At 42.2% G+C, this 13,053-nt stretch overlaps 1 pseudogene; it reads right to left on the bottom strand.

Annotated features, from left to right (window-relative positions):
• Positions 1-4,397: 4,397 nt before the first annotated feature.
• LOC122303877 lies at positions 4,398-6,991 on the bottom strand (annotated as a pseudogene).
• Between the last annotated feature and the right edge of the window lie 6,062 nt (positions 6,992-13,053).

Genomic DNA, 13,053 nt, shown 5'->3' with positions numbered 1-13,053 from the left:
GCCACTTGGAAGATGGGGTTTAGGGTTTGGAAGATGTATAATAGACGGCTAGGATGGAGGTTTAGGATTTTGCTTGACTTGAGGAATTCTAGGAATGGAGTGATTTGAAGGATCGGGTGGTTTGATGGATTGAGTAATTTGAGTGGATGGAGGATAGGATTTTGGAAGGATTCCTAAGTGGTAGGAATCCTTGAGGATTTGGTGGGGCTAGTTTAGTAAGTCAAAGTGGACTTGAGAGATTTAAGGGATGAGAGATTTAAGGAATTAAAGATGATTGACAATTCCTTAAATCAAGAGATGAGGGATTTAAAGGATTGGAGAGGATTATCAATTCCTTAAATTAAGGGATTGGAATTGGAGGAAGTCAAGGCTCCTATAAGGAATGAGTTTCCTTATGAAGCATTGGAGATGGACTAGGGCAAACACTATAGTGGGCAGCACTAAGTGCTTGGATGGATCAAATGAGGCAAATGAAGAATCAACACCAAGAATAAAATGATGAACACTCAAGAACAAAATGATGAACACTCAAGAACAAAGAAGAACACTCAAGAACAATAGCACAAACTTATGAACTTGAATGAACAAAGGTAACAAATCAACTAATGATTCACGGATTGCACAATAGTTGAAATAAACCTCATGAATTGTAACTTGATAAAAACAAGGATAACAACAACTTGGATTCACGAATTGCACCAAGTTGCAAGAACAAAATAAATGAAACACACCTATTCATGAATTGCAAGGTGTGGTCCTCTCTTTGGGATTCACGAATTGCATCCAAAAACCCAAGTGCAAGGCACCGGTTTGTGATATCTCAAACAATAGTCTTCCCTCTAGGAGTTTGCCAAAAAATCCTAAAGCAAATGAAAGATGTCCTATTTATAAGCAAAACAAATTTGAAACTCTCAATAGGTCCCTTGAAAATAAATAACTAAATAAAATTAAATAAATAAAATAAATAACATGATAGTTGTCATGGACCAAGGCTAGCCGTGGCATGCATGGCCCATGGTGGGCTAAATGGGTGTACGACTGTCTTTGGGTTGGTCCATGGTCAGGTGGTGCAGCATGGCTTACTGATGGTGAGTCAAGGTGGTGCATGGCATGGCCTAGGTGCTGAGTCTGTAAGGCATGGGTAGGAGCCATGCGCTGGGTGGCTTGCCTAGTGGGCATGCCACTGACTTGCTCTGCAAGGCATGGGCTGGAGCCGTGCGCTAGATGACATGCCTACCTGACCTGCTCTACAAGGCACGGGCTAGAGCCGTGTGCTTGATGGCATGCCTAGTGGGCATGCCACTAGCCTTGCTGAAGTATGGCTGCGTGGGCTGGAAGTGCCACGCAAGGCCTTGCAGTGCATGGGTGCGTGCAAGGGCCACGCGGCCCACCATGGTGCGCATGGGCCTGCACATTAAGACTCGCATGGGCATGTGGCGCCAGGATGTGTGCGCAAGCAAGCTCTCACTAGCCACGCTAGCCCGCATGCTGGGTACCCCGTATGTGCCACCACGCGGGCCAAGGCATGCATGCATGCTGGGTGCCCCGTGTGTGTCACCCCACGAGCCAAGGCATACTTGTGGGCTAGCCAAGGTGCTGTCCTTGCCTCCCAAGGGCAGTGTCAAGGCTTGTCACAAGGTGAATTTTCTAGGGGTTGTAACACAGTGTTGGGACTCAAAGTGAATCTTGGTAAGTCTAAGATGGTTCTGGTGGGTGTGCTCTCAAATATACGCAGTCTAGCAAGCTTATTGACTATCAGGTGTCTTCTTTGCCTTTGAAATATTTGGGACTTCCATTGGATGCAACTTTTAAGGCTAGAACTATATGGGATGGGGTGGTGGAGAAGATAGAGAAAAGGTTGGCTGGTTGGAAACGAGTTTATTTATCAAAAAGGGGCCATTTTACTCTTATTAGGAGCACCCTTTCAAATCTTCCCACATATTTCTTATCTTTGTTTCCTTTACCGGCAGGGGTGGGGAAAAGGATTGAGAAAACCATAAGGGCATTCTTATGGGAGAGATTGAGGGAGGAGAAGAAATTCCATCTAGTTAGTTGGAAGACAGTTTGTACTCTAGTTACACAAGGGGGGTTGGGAGTGTGTGACCTAAGAACTTTTAATAAAGCCCTATTGGGGAAGTGATTATGGAGATATCATTCAGAGGGGGGGTCTTTGTGGAAAGAAATTATTGATGCAAGATATGGAGCTGCTTGGGGTTGTTGGTGCTCCAACGAAGTGAGAGGGGGCCATGGTGTGGGTTTATGGAAATTCATAAGGAGTGGGTGGTCTTGTTTTGAGAGATATGTTTGCTTTGTAGTTGGAGATGGTAATCGTATCAACTTCTAACAAGATGTGTGGTGTGGAGACCATGCATTGGAAAGAGTTTATCCAACTCTTTTTCGTATTGCTGTTAATAGGGAGGCTTCAGTGGCAGATGTGCGGTTATTCCTTCATGGTGCTCATCAGTAGAATGTTCCTTTATCAGGGACTTTCATGATTGGGAATTACCTATTGTTTCAGATTTTCTCAGCCTACTATACTCCATGGGAACTCATATGGCACAGTGTGACCGCTTGAAGTAGAGGTCTAATAATCAGAAAAAATTAACCGTAAAGGCTCATTATAAACTCTTATCATCACAAGACCACTCTCCATTTCCTTGGAAAAGCATTTGGAAGTCTCGTGTGCCTTCTAAAGTGGCATTTTTTGTATGAAATGTAGCCCTTGGGAAGATCTTGACTATGGATAACCTGAGGAAGAGGGGGTGCATAGTGATGGATTGGTGTTATTTGTGTAAAAAGAATGGAGAATCTGTTGATCACCTCCTAGTACATTGTGACGTTACAAGGGAGTTGTGTGATGAGATTTTCCAAAGGGTTGATGTTGCATGGGTTATGCCCTTGAGAGTGGTAGATTTGTTGGGTTGTTGGAGGAAGATACAAGGATGTCATCCAGTGGTAGCAGTGTGAAAGATGATCCCGCTGTATCTTATGTGGTGTATTTGGTTGGAAAGAAATGCGCGCTGCTTTGAAGACAAGGAACACTCTCTGGCAGAGTTGAAGAATTTTTTCCTACACACTTTATTGCTTTGGTTTTCCGCTATTGTATCAAACAGAGACAATGTTCATGAGTTCCTGTCTTTAATTCATCGCACATAGAACGTCCATAGGTGTTATGTATACTTCCTGTGTACACGGGTTTTGCCTATTTTCTGATTAATAATATTTTTAAAAAATAAAATAAAATAAAATAAAATAAAAGTTCACCCTTACCATTCTCCTGGGGCCATGTTTTTTTTAATTAATAAATGAAAATAAGAGAACATGGTAAATCGTCAAAAACTGTCCCTGGAATTATGGGTGGAGACAGAAATTTTTAGCCAAGGATTCTATGGATGTTGCAGATATAAGAACAGAACTGAAAATTAAATTTTCTTTTGCTTGCAGTATGATGCCAGTAAGCACATCATACATACTTAGCCACATAAAAAAATAAATAAAAACTAAGAAGCATCTCAACTATCTCATCTCATTTAATCATTACAACTTTTTCAAATTTCAAAACAAAAATAATATTCTAAAAATATTTACTTTAATTTAACTCTCAAAGGAAAAAAATCAAAAACCAATTGAAACTTGAACATTTAGATACATCCCAATTGAAACTAGGCCTTGTTTCCAACAAGTTTCTCTCAAGTTGGCTCGTGCAGATACAATTGTATAAACAAAATGTTGCTAAAAGTCGATGCTACTGAGACCTGGTTGATTCAATCGATGGTATTTTACTTAACAGAATCCATACAATCTCCCCTCCTCTTCTCCATGTTACCAGCCAAAAAATGGGTAAACTTTGTCCCGGACAAGTTAAAGTCTGTGAAAATGGACTTGGGGAGAGAGTACTTGAATCAAAATGCCACTAATACTGTGTTTGGTTTGGCTGCATCAATTAGTAGAAATAACTACTTAGCATTTATAGTCAGTTTTATTCTCAGAGTTTCCTGCTGTTGTCATGGGCACATAGCGGTTCTATTTGGTAAAAATCTGAAGTACTTGCAGTCTTAAATAAGCCTAAACTTGTTCAAGAAATAAATGAACTTCGTAAACATAAAAGCAATTAGGTAATCAGCTCAGACTCGACTCACATTCGAATAAAAATTAATTGAACAGAGTTTGACCACCTACTGTTCATTCAAACTCGACTCATTTACATCACCAAATAAACATAGTAAAATGAAAATCGCCAATAACTACCGTAGAAGTCAAGTTTCAAAGCAAACCTGAAACCTCCCATTTTTTTTTTTTTTTTTCCTTTCTAAGCGGAGCAATGGTTCCAATGAATATACAAACATCCTAGCACAAAAATAAATTAAGAACTTACGTACATTCTTACCACGCATACGAGCTCAAACGTCCTCACTCAACTGCTCTTCGGGTCTCCGAACTTGTTGCTGGCCGTCACTCTTCGACTGGCAGGAAGCAGCTGAGGTGTTGCTTCGTGCCTGTGAACTTTGGCTCGAGGATGACTCGGTGAAGAAAATTATGTTCTCCCGGTTGTCATCAAACACTAGAAGAGATCTTGGAATTGGGGCGGGATTCACTTCTAAAACTCCCTCCAGAATTTGAACTACCTGACTCATTGGTGGCCTATTAGATTCATCATCTTGGATGCACCAACAGGCAACTCTGCAAAATCTTGTGAGCTCTTCTACATCAGCATTTCCCTCCAACCTGGGGTCTAAAAGCCTAAGGACATCGCCCCCTTCTTTCATAATGCTTGCAACACAAATTGGGAAGAATCTAGTTTTGCCATCTGCAGATGCCTCTGAGTTTCTCCTTCCTGAGATAAATTCGAAAAGCATCATTCCGTAGCTGTAAACATCAGCCTTGGTCGTAATGGCCACCCCTGAAATCCACTCCGGAGCAAGATAACCTCTTGTGCCTCTCATGGTTGTCAGTACTCGGCTGAACTCCCGCCCCACAAGCTTTGCCAGGCCAAAGTCTGCAACTTTTGGACAAAACTCCGCATCTAGAAGAATGTTTTCGGGTTTTATGTCACAATGTACGATGCACTCTCTGCATTTCTCGTGTAGATAAACTAACCCTCTCGCTGTTCCGAGAGCAATCTGGTATCTTGTTTTCCAGTCCAAAACCTGATTGGGATTCTTTTCGTGGAAAAGTTGAGATTCTAAAGAGCCATTCGGCATGTAATCATATACCAACAACTTTCTAGAACCGTCCGAGCAGAATCCACGAAGCCGAACCAGATTTACATGTTGGATTGTCCCAATTGTGCTGACTTCTGTGCGGAATTGCTTCTCTCCTTGGCTGATGCTTTCAAGTTTCTTGACTGCTATGGCTGTTGAATCAGGTAACGTCCCTTTGAAAACAGAACCAAAACCTCCTCCCCCTAACTTGTCCGAGAAATTTTTGGTCGCGTTTTGCAAGTCCCTGTACTCGAATGCCATCAAAGAACCTCTACTGATTTTGCTGTTCCACCAGCTCTCTTCCTTTGCCTAAGGATTACAAACACAATAAGGCTGAGTAGAAGTGCTACCCCTGCAACTGAACCCACAACAGCACCAACAACCATTCCATTATTATTTTCGTGGCTTGAAAACTCTGAAGCTGCCAGTCTGAGATATAGAGTTCTTGCACCTATATCATTTTCTGTGAGTTGCTTCAGATTGAAGATCTCTCCAGTCCAGATTGAACAATTATTGACGTCATAAGCATAAGCAGTGCAAGAGCAGCTATTCAAACAGGATGATTCACATCCAGCAACGGTTCCAACCCAAAAAAATTGTGCTTGTACAGGCAAATTCATGTTGGGCATTGTCAAGAACTTGTCCTTCTGCCCATTAGCAGGACTGGTATTCTCACACTGTAAGGGGGTTTTCCTCACGCAACCACCAGAATAATCCAACAAATTCCAGTCCTTGGTCGATTTGTAAGCAAACCCTTTCAAACACTTGCAAAAAGGCTGGGATAGCTGATCGCAGCTGCCGAAGGCCCCGCAAAAAGCATAAACCTCGCATTGCGTTTTCGGTTGTGACCAAAACAAAAACCAATTATTGGTATTAGTTAACCTTGTGGATTTCCTTATCTTCCCAGAAACATCCATTACGAATTGAGATAGGATGGAAGGATCGGAAACAGAACAGGTGAAATAACTCTGATTCGTATCGTTAATATATCTGAAGTTGTAGATATAATTGACCCTCATTTCAGGAACTAGGGTAAAAATTTTCCCATCCCAAGGTCCACTAGTCCAGTACTGGATGGACCTATTCCAGCGAATAATATACGAACTAATGTTTGCGTCGAGCTCAAGAGAGAATAGTCCTGGTGCAGGATCCTCTGAATTCTTCCATGATATGAGACGTTGGTTTTCATTTGTAATTTTGTTCAATCCAAGCTTACCACGAGGAAGCCATGTATGAGTTGGGTGATCAAAACTTCGCCATAAATGGTCTGATAAATTAGAAGACGAATCTCTAAGAACAAGATTTCCTTCATCTAGAAGAACAGCTGCTACAGCACTTGAATTGGTGGAGCTCAAATTTGTGGACCAGACTGGGATTTTGGATTCATTGAAGAGAACCAAATTACCATTTGAGATTCTTAATACAGAAGAACTTTTATCAGAGACCGGTTTGTCTCTGTTTGCCACCCACACAATGGTTTGGGTAGAGACTTTAACTTTGCTATACCAAATGCCTATATAGTATTTCGAAGAGTTACCTGGTGTGAAGAAACCCAGCACGAAGGACCCACCATCAGAGACAATGGTTTGGTCACCAGAGAGTGATTGGTTTGCAGATATGGTGTCAGCTCCAAGTGAGAGATGGTTGTTGATAGATAAGGAGAGGAACAGTAGAGAAAAGATGAGCCCTGGATTTCTCTTCGCATCCATGGCAGCAAAGAACTTTTACAGAGAAGCTACAATTTAAGGAACCATGAACTTTTACCGAGAGAAGAAGAAGTCGGGTTAGTTTGCTTTGGCTCAAATGGACACCACTCCAGGGCATGACACAGGAAGTTAAATTGCAGCCTTTTGTAAGTTAAATTACATATAAAGTGACTGTTAAAATACTGTGAACAACGTTCAATATTTAATAAATATTCCTACTTATCTCTCTTCCAATATTCCTATTGTGAACAACGTTCGCTTTCAAATCTCACACGAAGGAAAATTTGGAAAAATGTATCAATTTATATAAGGTATCAGTGCCCATTTTTCGATATATCAAAACGAACTCTTAACAAGGATTCAGATGTGAACATTTGTTCGTTGGTGGTATCACTTTGTCCACACCCCACAAGTTACAACAAAAAAAAAAAATTGTTTCCTCCTTCAAAATGGCCCTGTTGGTCGGCCTAATTCCAGTGAACTCAAGTTTTTCTAATTTGTTTTCCTCTTCTCAAAATCACAAAGGCATTTAATGAAATCAAATGAGATAAGACATGTCGTAAAAATAAATCGAGACTAATAAAACCAAAACCGTATCAATTTAAGAGTAAATTATGGTTTTGTTTTCTAAACGAGAACGACAAAGCAATATGTGTAGAGTGTACGCCATGCAAGAAAAAGTCGTGCTACATCCCTCGAGAGATGTAGTCCAAATACCCACCAAGTAAGGCAAAATAAATTTTTTATTTTTTTCATTCATATTTGTTATATTCTTATATATATTTTTAAAAATAAAAAAATTCACAATATTATTAAAAAATAATTTTTTAATCACTAATTAAGAAAGAAAAGTAATTGGGAGCGGGCAATCAAACTTGAGCCGTAAATTAGGGTTTGGGTATCAAATGTTCAAAGTTCAAACCAACCTTGAGACTTGAAGAAAAGAAAGTACGGAGAGGATATTTTGATTAATCTGGCCCAGCGTACGGGGCATTTTTTTTTTTTTTTTTTTTTTTGAGAAGAACCACTTCATTGGATTAAGTCAAAGGTTACAAGCATCACTAGCAACAACTTGCTTAATACAACAAGGAATATCTTCTAGATCATAGCGATCAAATTCACTCAAAAGGGCATTCTTGGCCAGCACATGTGCTGCCACATTAGCATCCCTTTTAGTATGACACACACTCCATGTAACAAAAGACCTCAAAAGAGAAACTGTGTCCTCGACTATGAGTCCTCCTATGCTCCTGTCTTCCTCTTTACCCCTGATTTGTTTGACAACCTGAAGAGAGTCTCCTTCCAACATGATCTCACTGATACCAGACTCTTTACAAAACAGGACAGCCAACATCAAAGCATACGCCTCTGCAGCATAAGGAGATAGAGTGACTTCCCTTCGAGCTCTAAGTGTTCCCATGACCCTCCCACAGCAGTCTCTAATAATGGCTCCAACTCCAACCAGGCCCTTTGTGGTATTGAGAGATGCATCCCAGTTCAACTTGTAACACCCCTCGGGTGGTTTCTTCCAAGTCTGAGGTGAGGTAGATGATCTTATCATACTTTGGGGAACCTTTGCTTTAATTGCTCTAAAGCAATTTAACTCAGTGTGAGATCTTTGGATGATGGAACTGGGTTGGTTTAGGTCCTTCCCATGCACGAAATCATTCCTTCTAGCCCAAATAAGTTTGGCTATCGACCCTACTGTTTCCAGCTCCTTCTGAGCTAGTTTATCTGTCATTTGCTCCCAGATGGACTTGAAAGAAATGTCATTCAAAGACAATTTTTGTAGTGGCTTGCTGGCTTGTCCCCACACATCCTGCGCAGCACCACAACCCCACAATACATGTCCTGCTGTTTCTTCCTCCAAGAGGCATATTGGACATAGTGAGGCATCCCTTATATTCCTCTTTTTTAAGTTACTGAAAGTGGGTAATGATTCAGTGCATGCTCTCCACAGGAACATTCTTATCCCATTCGGCACTTGTAGCTTCCACAAGGATCTCCAGAAACCCTCCCTATTGGGGCTAGCTGAGGGCCCACTGTCACTGCTGGGTTGTAATGCACGATGGAGGTGATAAGCACTCCTGACAGTGAACATGCCATTTGAGGTGCACTCCCAGCCCAATTGATCCTCCCTGTTACCCATCCTGATGGGAATGGTTCTTATAGTCTCCACACACTCTTGTGAGAAGAGGTCGCCTAGCAATCTGATATCCCAACTCCTTAGATTGGGGTCAATTAAGTCTTCCACCCGAGTGACATCTTCTGTTGGACTCCTGCCATTGTTAGAGGTCAAAATATGAGGTCTTGGCAGCCATCTATCCTCCCATATTTTGACTTGGGCCCCATTCCCCACCCTCCATATGAGACCTTCCCTTAGTAGGTTCAGGCCAGCTTTTGGACTCCTCCAGGCAAGTGAAGGTCTGAGTCCCATGTTAGCTTTCAAGAGGCTTCCTTTTGCAAAATACTTCTGTTTGATGATCTGAGTAGGGAGAGAGTCAGGTTTTGTGAGGAGGTTCCACCCTTGTTTAGCAAGTAGTGCCAGGTTGAAACTTTTGAAACTCCTAAACCCCATACCCCCTTGAAGTTTACGCTTGCTGAGTCTATCCCACTTGACCCATTGGATCTTGGCTCTTCCTTCATTAAACCCCCACCAAAATTTTCTTAGGAGTTGGTCCAGTCTGTTTATTATGGATTGAGGAAGGAGGAAAACCCCCATAGTGTAGGTAGGGATAGCTTGTAGGACTGATTTTAGTAGGATCTCTTTTCCAGCTATTGACAGAGAGTTTGTTTTCCAATTTGTTACTCGAGTCCAAACTCTATCAATCAAGTTATGGAAAGATGCAATCTTGGTTCTCCCCACCATGGTGGGAAGGCCTAGGTACTTCTCAAATGATCCAGTTGCATTGACTCCAGCTATCCTCAGGATGGTGCTCTTGTTCTCAGATGGAGTATTCTTGCTGAAATAGATTGAGGACTTTTCCTTGTTGAGCTTCTGGCCAGATGCAAGTTCATATAAGTTTAAAATCCTCATTAATCTACTCCACTCAAGGGAATTGGCTCTGCAGAAAATCAAGCTGTCATCAGCAAAAAAGAGGTGGTTTACCCTGATAGGACCTCGGCCCACTGGCACACTCGAGATGCTTCCTTCCCTTTCTGACTTGAATAAGAGGCATGACAAAGCTTCTGCACATAGGATAAAAAGGTAAGGGGAGAGGGGGTCCCCTTGCCTCAATCCTCGGGAAGGCATGAATGCAACTTGTGGCTCACCATTTAGTAGGATAGAGTAGGAAACTGAGGAGATGCATTTCAGGATCAGGGAGACCCAACTGTTACTGAACCCCAACTTGCTCATTACTGCAGTCAAGAAGCTCCATTCTACACGATCGTATGCCTTGCTCATGTCTAGTTTGAATGCCATGTAGCCTGACTTTCCTTGCATCCTGGTTGTCATTGAATGGAGAGTTTCATAAGCCACCAGAATGTTGTCTGTGATGGCTCTACCTGGAACAAAGGCACTTTGACTTTGGGAAATAATGTTAGGCAAAACAGCTTTAAGTCTATTTGCTACTACTTTTGCTACTATTTTGTATAACACATTACACAAACTAATAGGTCTGTAATTAGAAACTTTCTTGGCTTCTTTAACCTTTGGGATGAGTGTGATGAAAGTGTCATTGCTTCCCTCCAAAGAGCCATCTTTGTTCAGGATGTTAAGGGCAAAACTTGTAACTTCTTCTCCCACTATATCCCAGTTTGTTTGATAGAATAAAGCTGGGAATCCGTCTGGACCTGGAGATCCAAGGCTATTCATATGGAAAACAGCCATCTTGACTTCTTCTGCTGTGAACTCCCTCCCTAAATGTTCATTCATTTCACCTGTAATTCTAAGGGGCACACTCTTAATGCATTCACCAATACCTGTTGGATTAGATGTGGTAAAAAGATCACTGAAAAAATCTGAAAAAATGGTTCCAATTTGCTGTTTATCAGTAACCAGTGCCCCCTGCCCATCCATTACTTGGTGAATCCTATTTGTTTTCCTTCTCTGGGTGGCATGTTGATGATAAAATTTCGTGTTCTGATCACCCATTTTGAGCCAATGCTGCTTAGCTCTCTGCTTCCACTTTAGATCTTCCTCTTCAAGGGATTGTTCTATCTCATTTTGCAGTCTTAGCATTAAATCCACATGCTCACCTTGACCCTCTTCTTGTAACTTACACAAGGTTGACATTTTCTGTTTAACCTCAGCAGTTGCACCCCTATTTTCAGTAGTGTTCCATTTCTTTAACTCTGAACTGCAGTTTCTCAATCTTCTTATCACTAGTGGAACATGGTCCTCTCCCCAACTCTGTCTTCCCCAAGCCTTCTTTATGGTAGTAGCACACCCCTCCTTGATTGTCCAGGCTGCTTCAAATCTGAACAACTTAGAAGGGGAGCTACCCTGATGCCTCTTGCTTGATAGGGCAATATGTAGAGGTAGATGATCTGACTTCACTGCAGGATATACAACACAACATGCCTCTTTAAATCTCTGGGACCAAGCTGGGTTTGCTAACCCTCGATCTAGCTGCTCCTTAGTGAAGTCAATACCTCTTCTGTTGTTGGACCAGGTGTACTTAGGTCCTACAGTCAAAATCATCTTCAAAGAGCAAAAATCTAAGGCTTATCTGAACCTCTCCATTTGGTTAATAGGCCTGGGGGGACCTCCCATTTTTTCATCTTGACAGGTAATTTCATTGAAATCACCACAAACCAACCATGGAGTGTTAGGCATAGGTTTAAGGTCTTTTAAAAGCTCCCAACTGCTTTTCCTCTTAGAGGTCTTAGGATGCCCATAGAAACCTGTGAAGAACCATGGGAGTGAGCCTGTTTGATTCGAGATACTAGCACTGATATGCCACCTAGAATAGTTATAAATGGACACTTCAATATTCTTTTTCCACATTAAGGCAAGACCTCCGCTGCTTCCCCTACTTTCAACTAAGATGCAGGCATCAAAACTTAGCATTCTTTTAACTTCTTCAATTCTTGTTTTAGAACACTTTGTCTCCATGAGAAAAATCATGGAGGGGGACTTGTCCTTCACCATAAGGTTAAGGAATTGAACTGTCCGAGGGTTCCCAAGCCCTCGGCAGTTCCAGCTTATTAAACTCATAATTTTTGGCAGGGCTGCCTAGCAGCCTCTGCCATTTGTTGAGGTAGCTCACCCTTAGACTCTTGTTTGATCTCGATAAACATGTTGTCCAGTTTGGTTTTTTTACCATTGATGTTAGAAATTTCTCGCAAGGTTCTTTCACTAAGTCTTTTCTTCAGTAGTGCCACTGGAGTGATTGGGAAGTCAGGACTACCTGGGTGGGAATCACGGGCTTTCCTCTTCCAAGTGGTTTTCCTGGTTTGTACAGTGACCTCAGTAGGGGCTATGTTTTCCTGAGAGGGTTTGACCAACCTTTTTGAAGCTCTGAGATGGGACTTGGAGTTGGTATTGGTTGGTTCCAGGCTGCTGGCCATGGGGTCTTGTTCCATTTCGACTACAGGGTCTTTTACTAGAGTAGGGGAGTTTGGTTTGGGGTGTGCAGAGGGGGATGGCCTACTACTTTCCTCTGTGGGTAAAAGCTGGCAATTGACTACTGAGGAAAGGTATGGGAGTTTACCTGGCTGTCCTTCTTGCAGAGGTCTACTACTGACGTGTGACTTATCAGGTAGCTCCTCCTCATAGCCTTGCCCCACTGTAGCAATTTCCTCAGAAGGATTCTGGACTTGCTGCCTTGCTTGTTCCCTTTGTTCTTCGTTGTGGCTCCAGAGGAGTTGGCCACTTCGATCCATGGTTGAGGGAGGAGGTTTCTCATCTGATTTTTTTGGGGCCGGCTTAACTCCATAGGACTTGGTAGCAATGAAAGGGGTCTTGTTTGGTGTAGCACGCAACCAGGGGCCATACTGGGCAGGTTGATCTTCTTGAGGTCTTTGGTTGTAACATCCCCTACCTTGATGCATGATGACTCCACATCTGAAACAAAAACTTTGGAGTCTCTCGTACTTGAAGGCAGACCAGACTTTCCTTTCTCCTGCTACCACCCATCTCCCACGAGCCAGAGGTTTGGTAATATCTACCTCAAACGCAGACATTTTCCCCAGCCTTGACC

This window comes from Carya illinoinensis, chromosome 3, assembly GCF_018687715.1.
Source record: "Carya illinoinensis cultivar Pawnee chromosome 3, C.illinoinensisPawnee_v1, whole genome shotgun sequence".
Classification (NCBI taxonomy): domain Eukaryota; kingdom Viridiplantae; phylum Streptophyta; class Magnoliopsida; order Fagales; family Juglandaceae; genus Carya; species Carya illinoinensis.
This window is presented reverse-complemented; position numbering and strand designations above follow the sequence as displayed.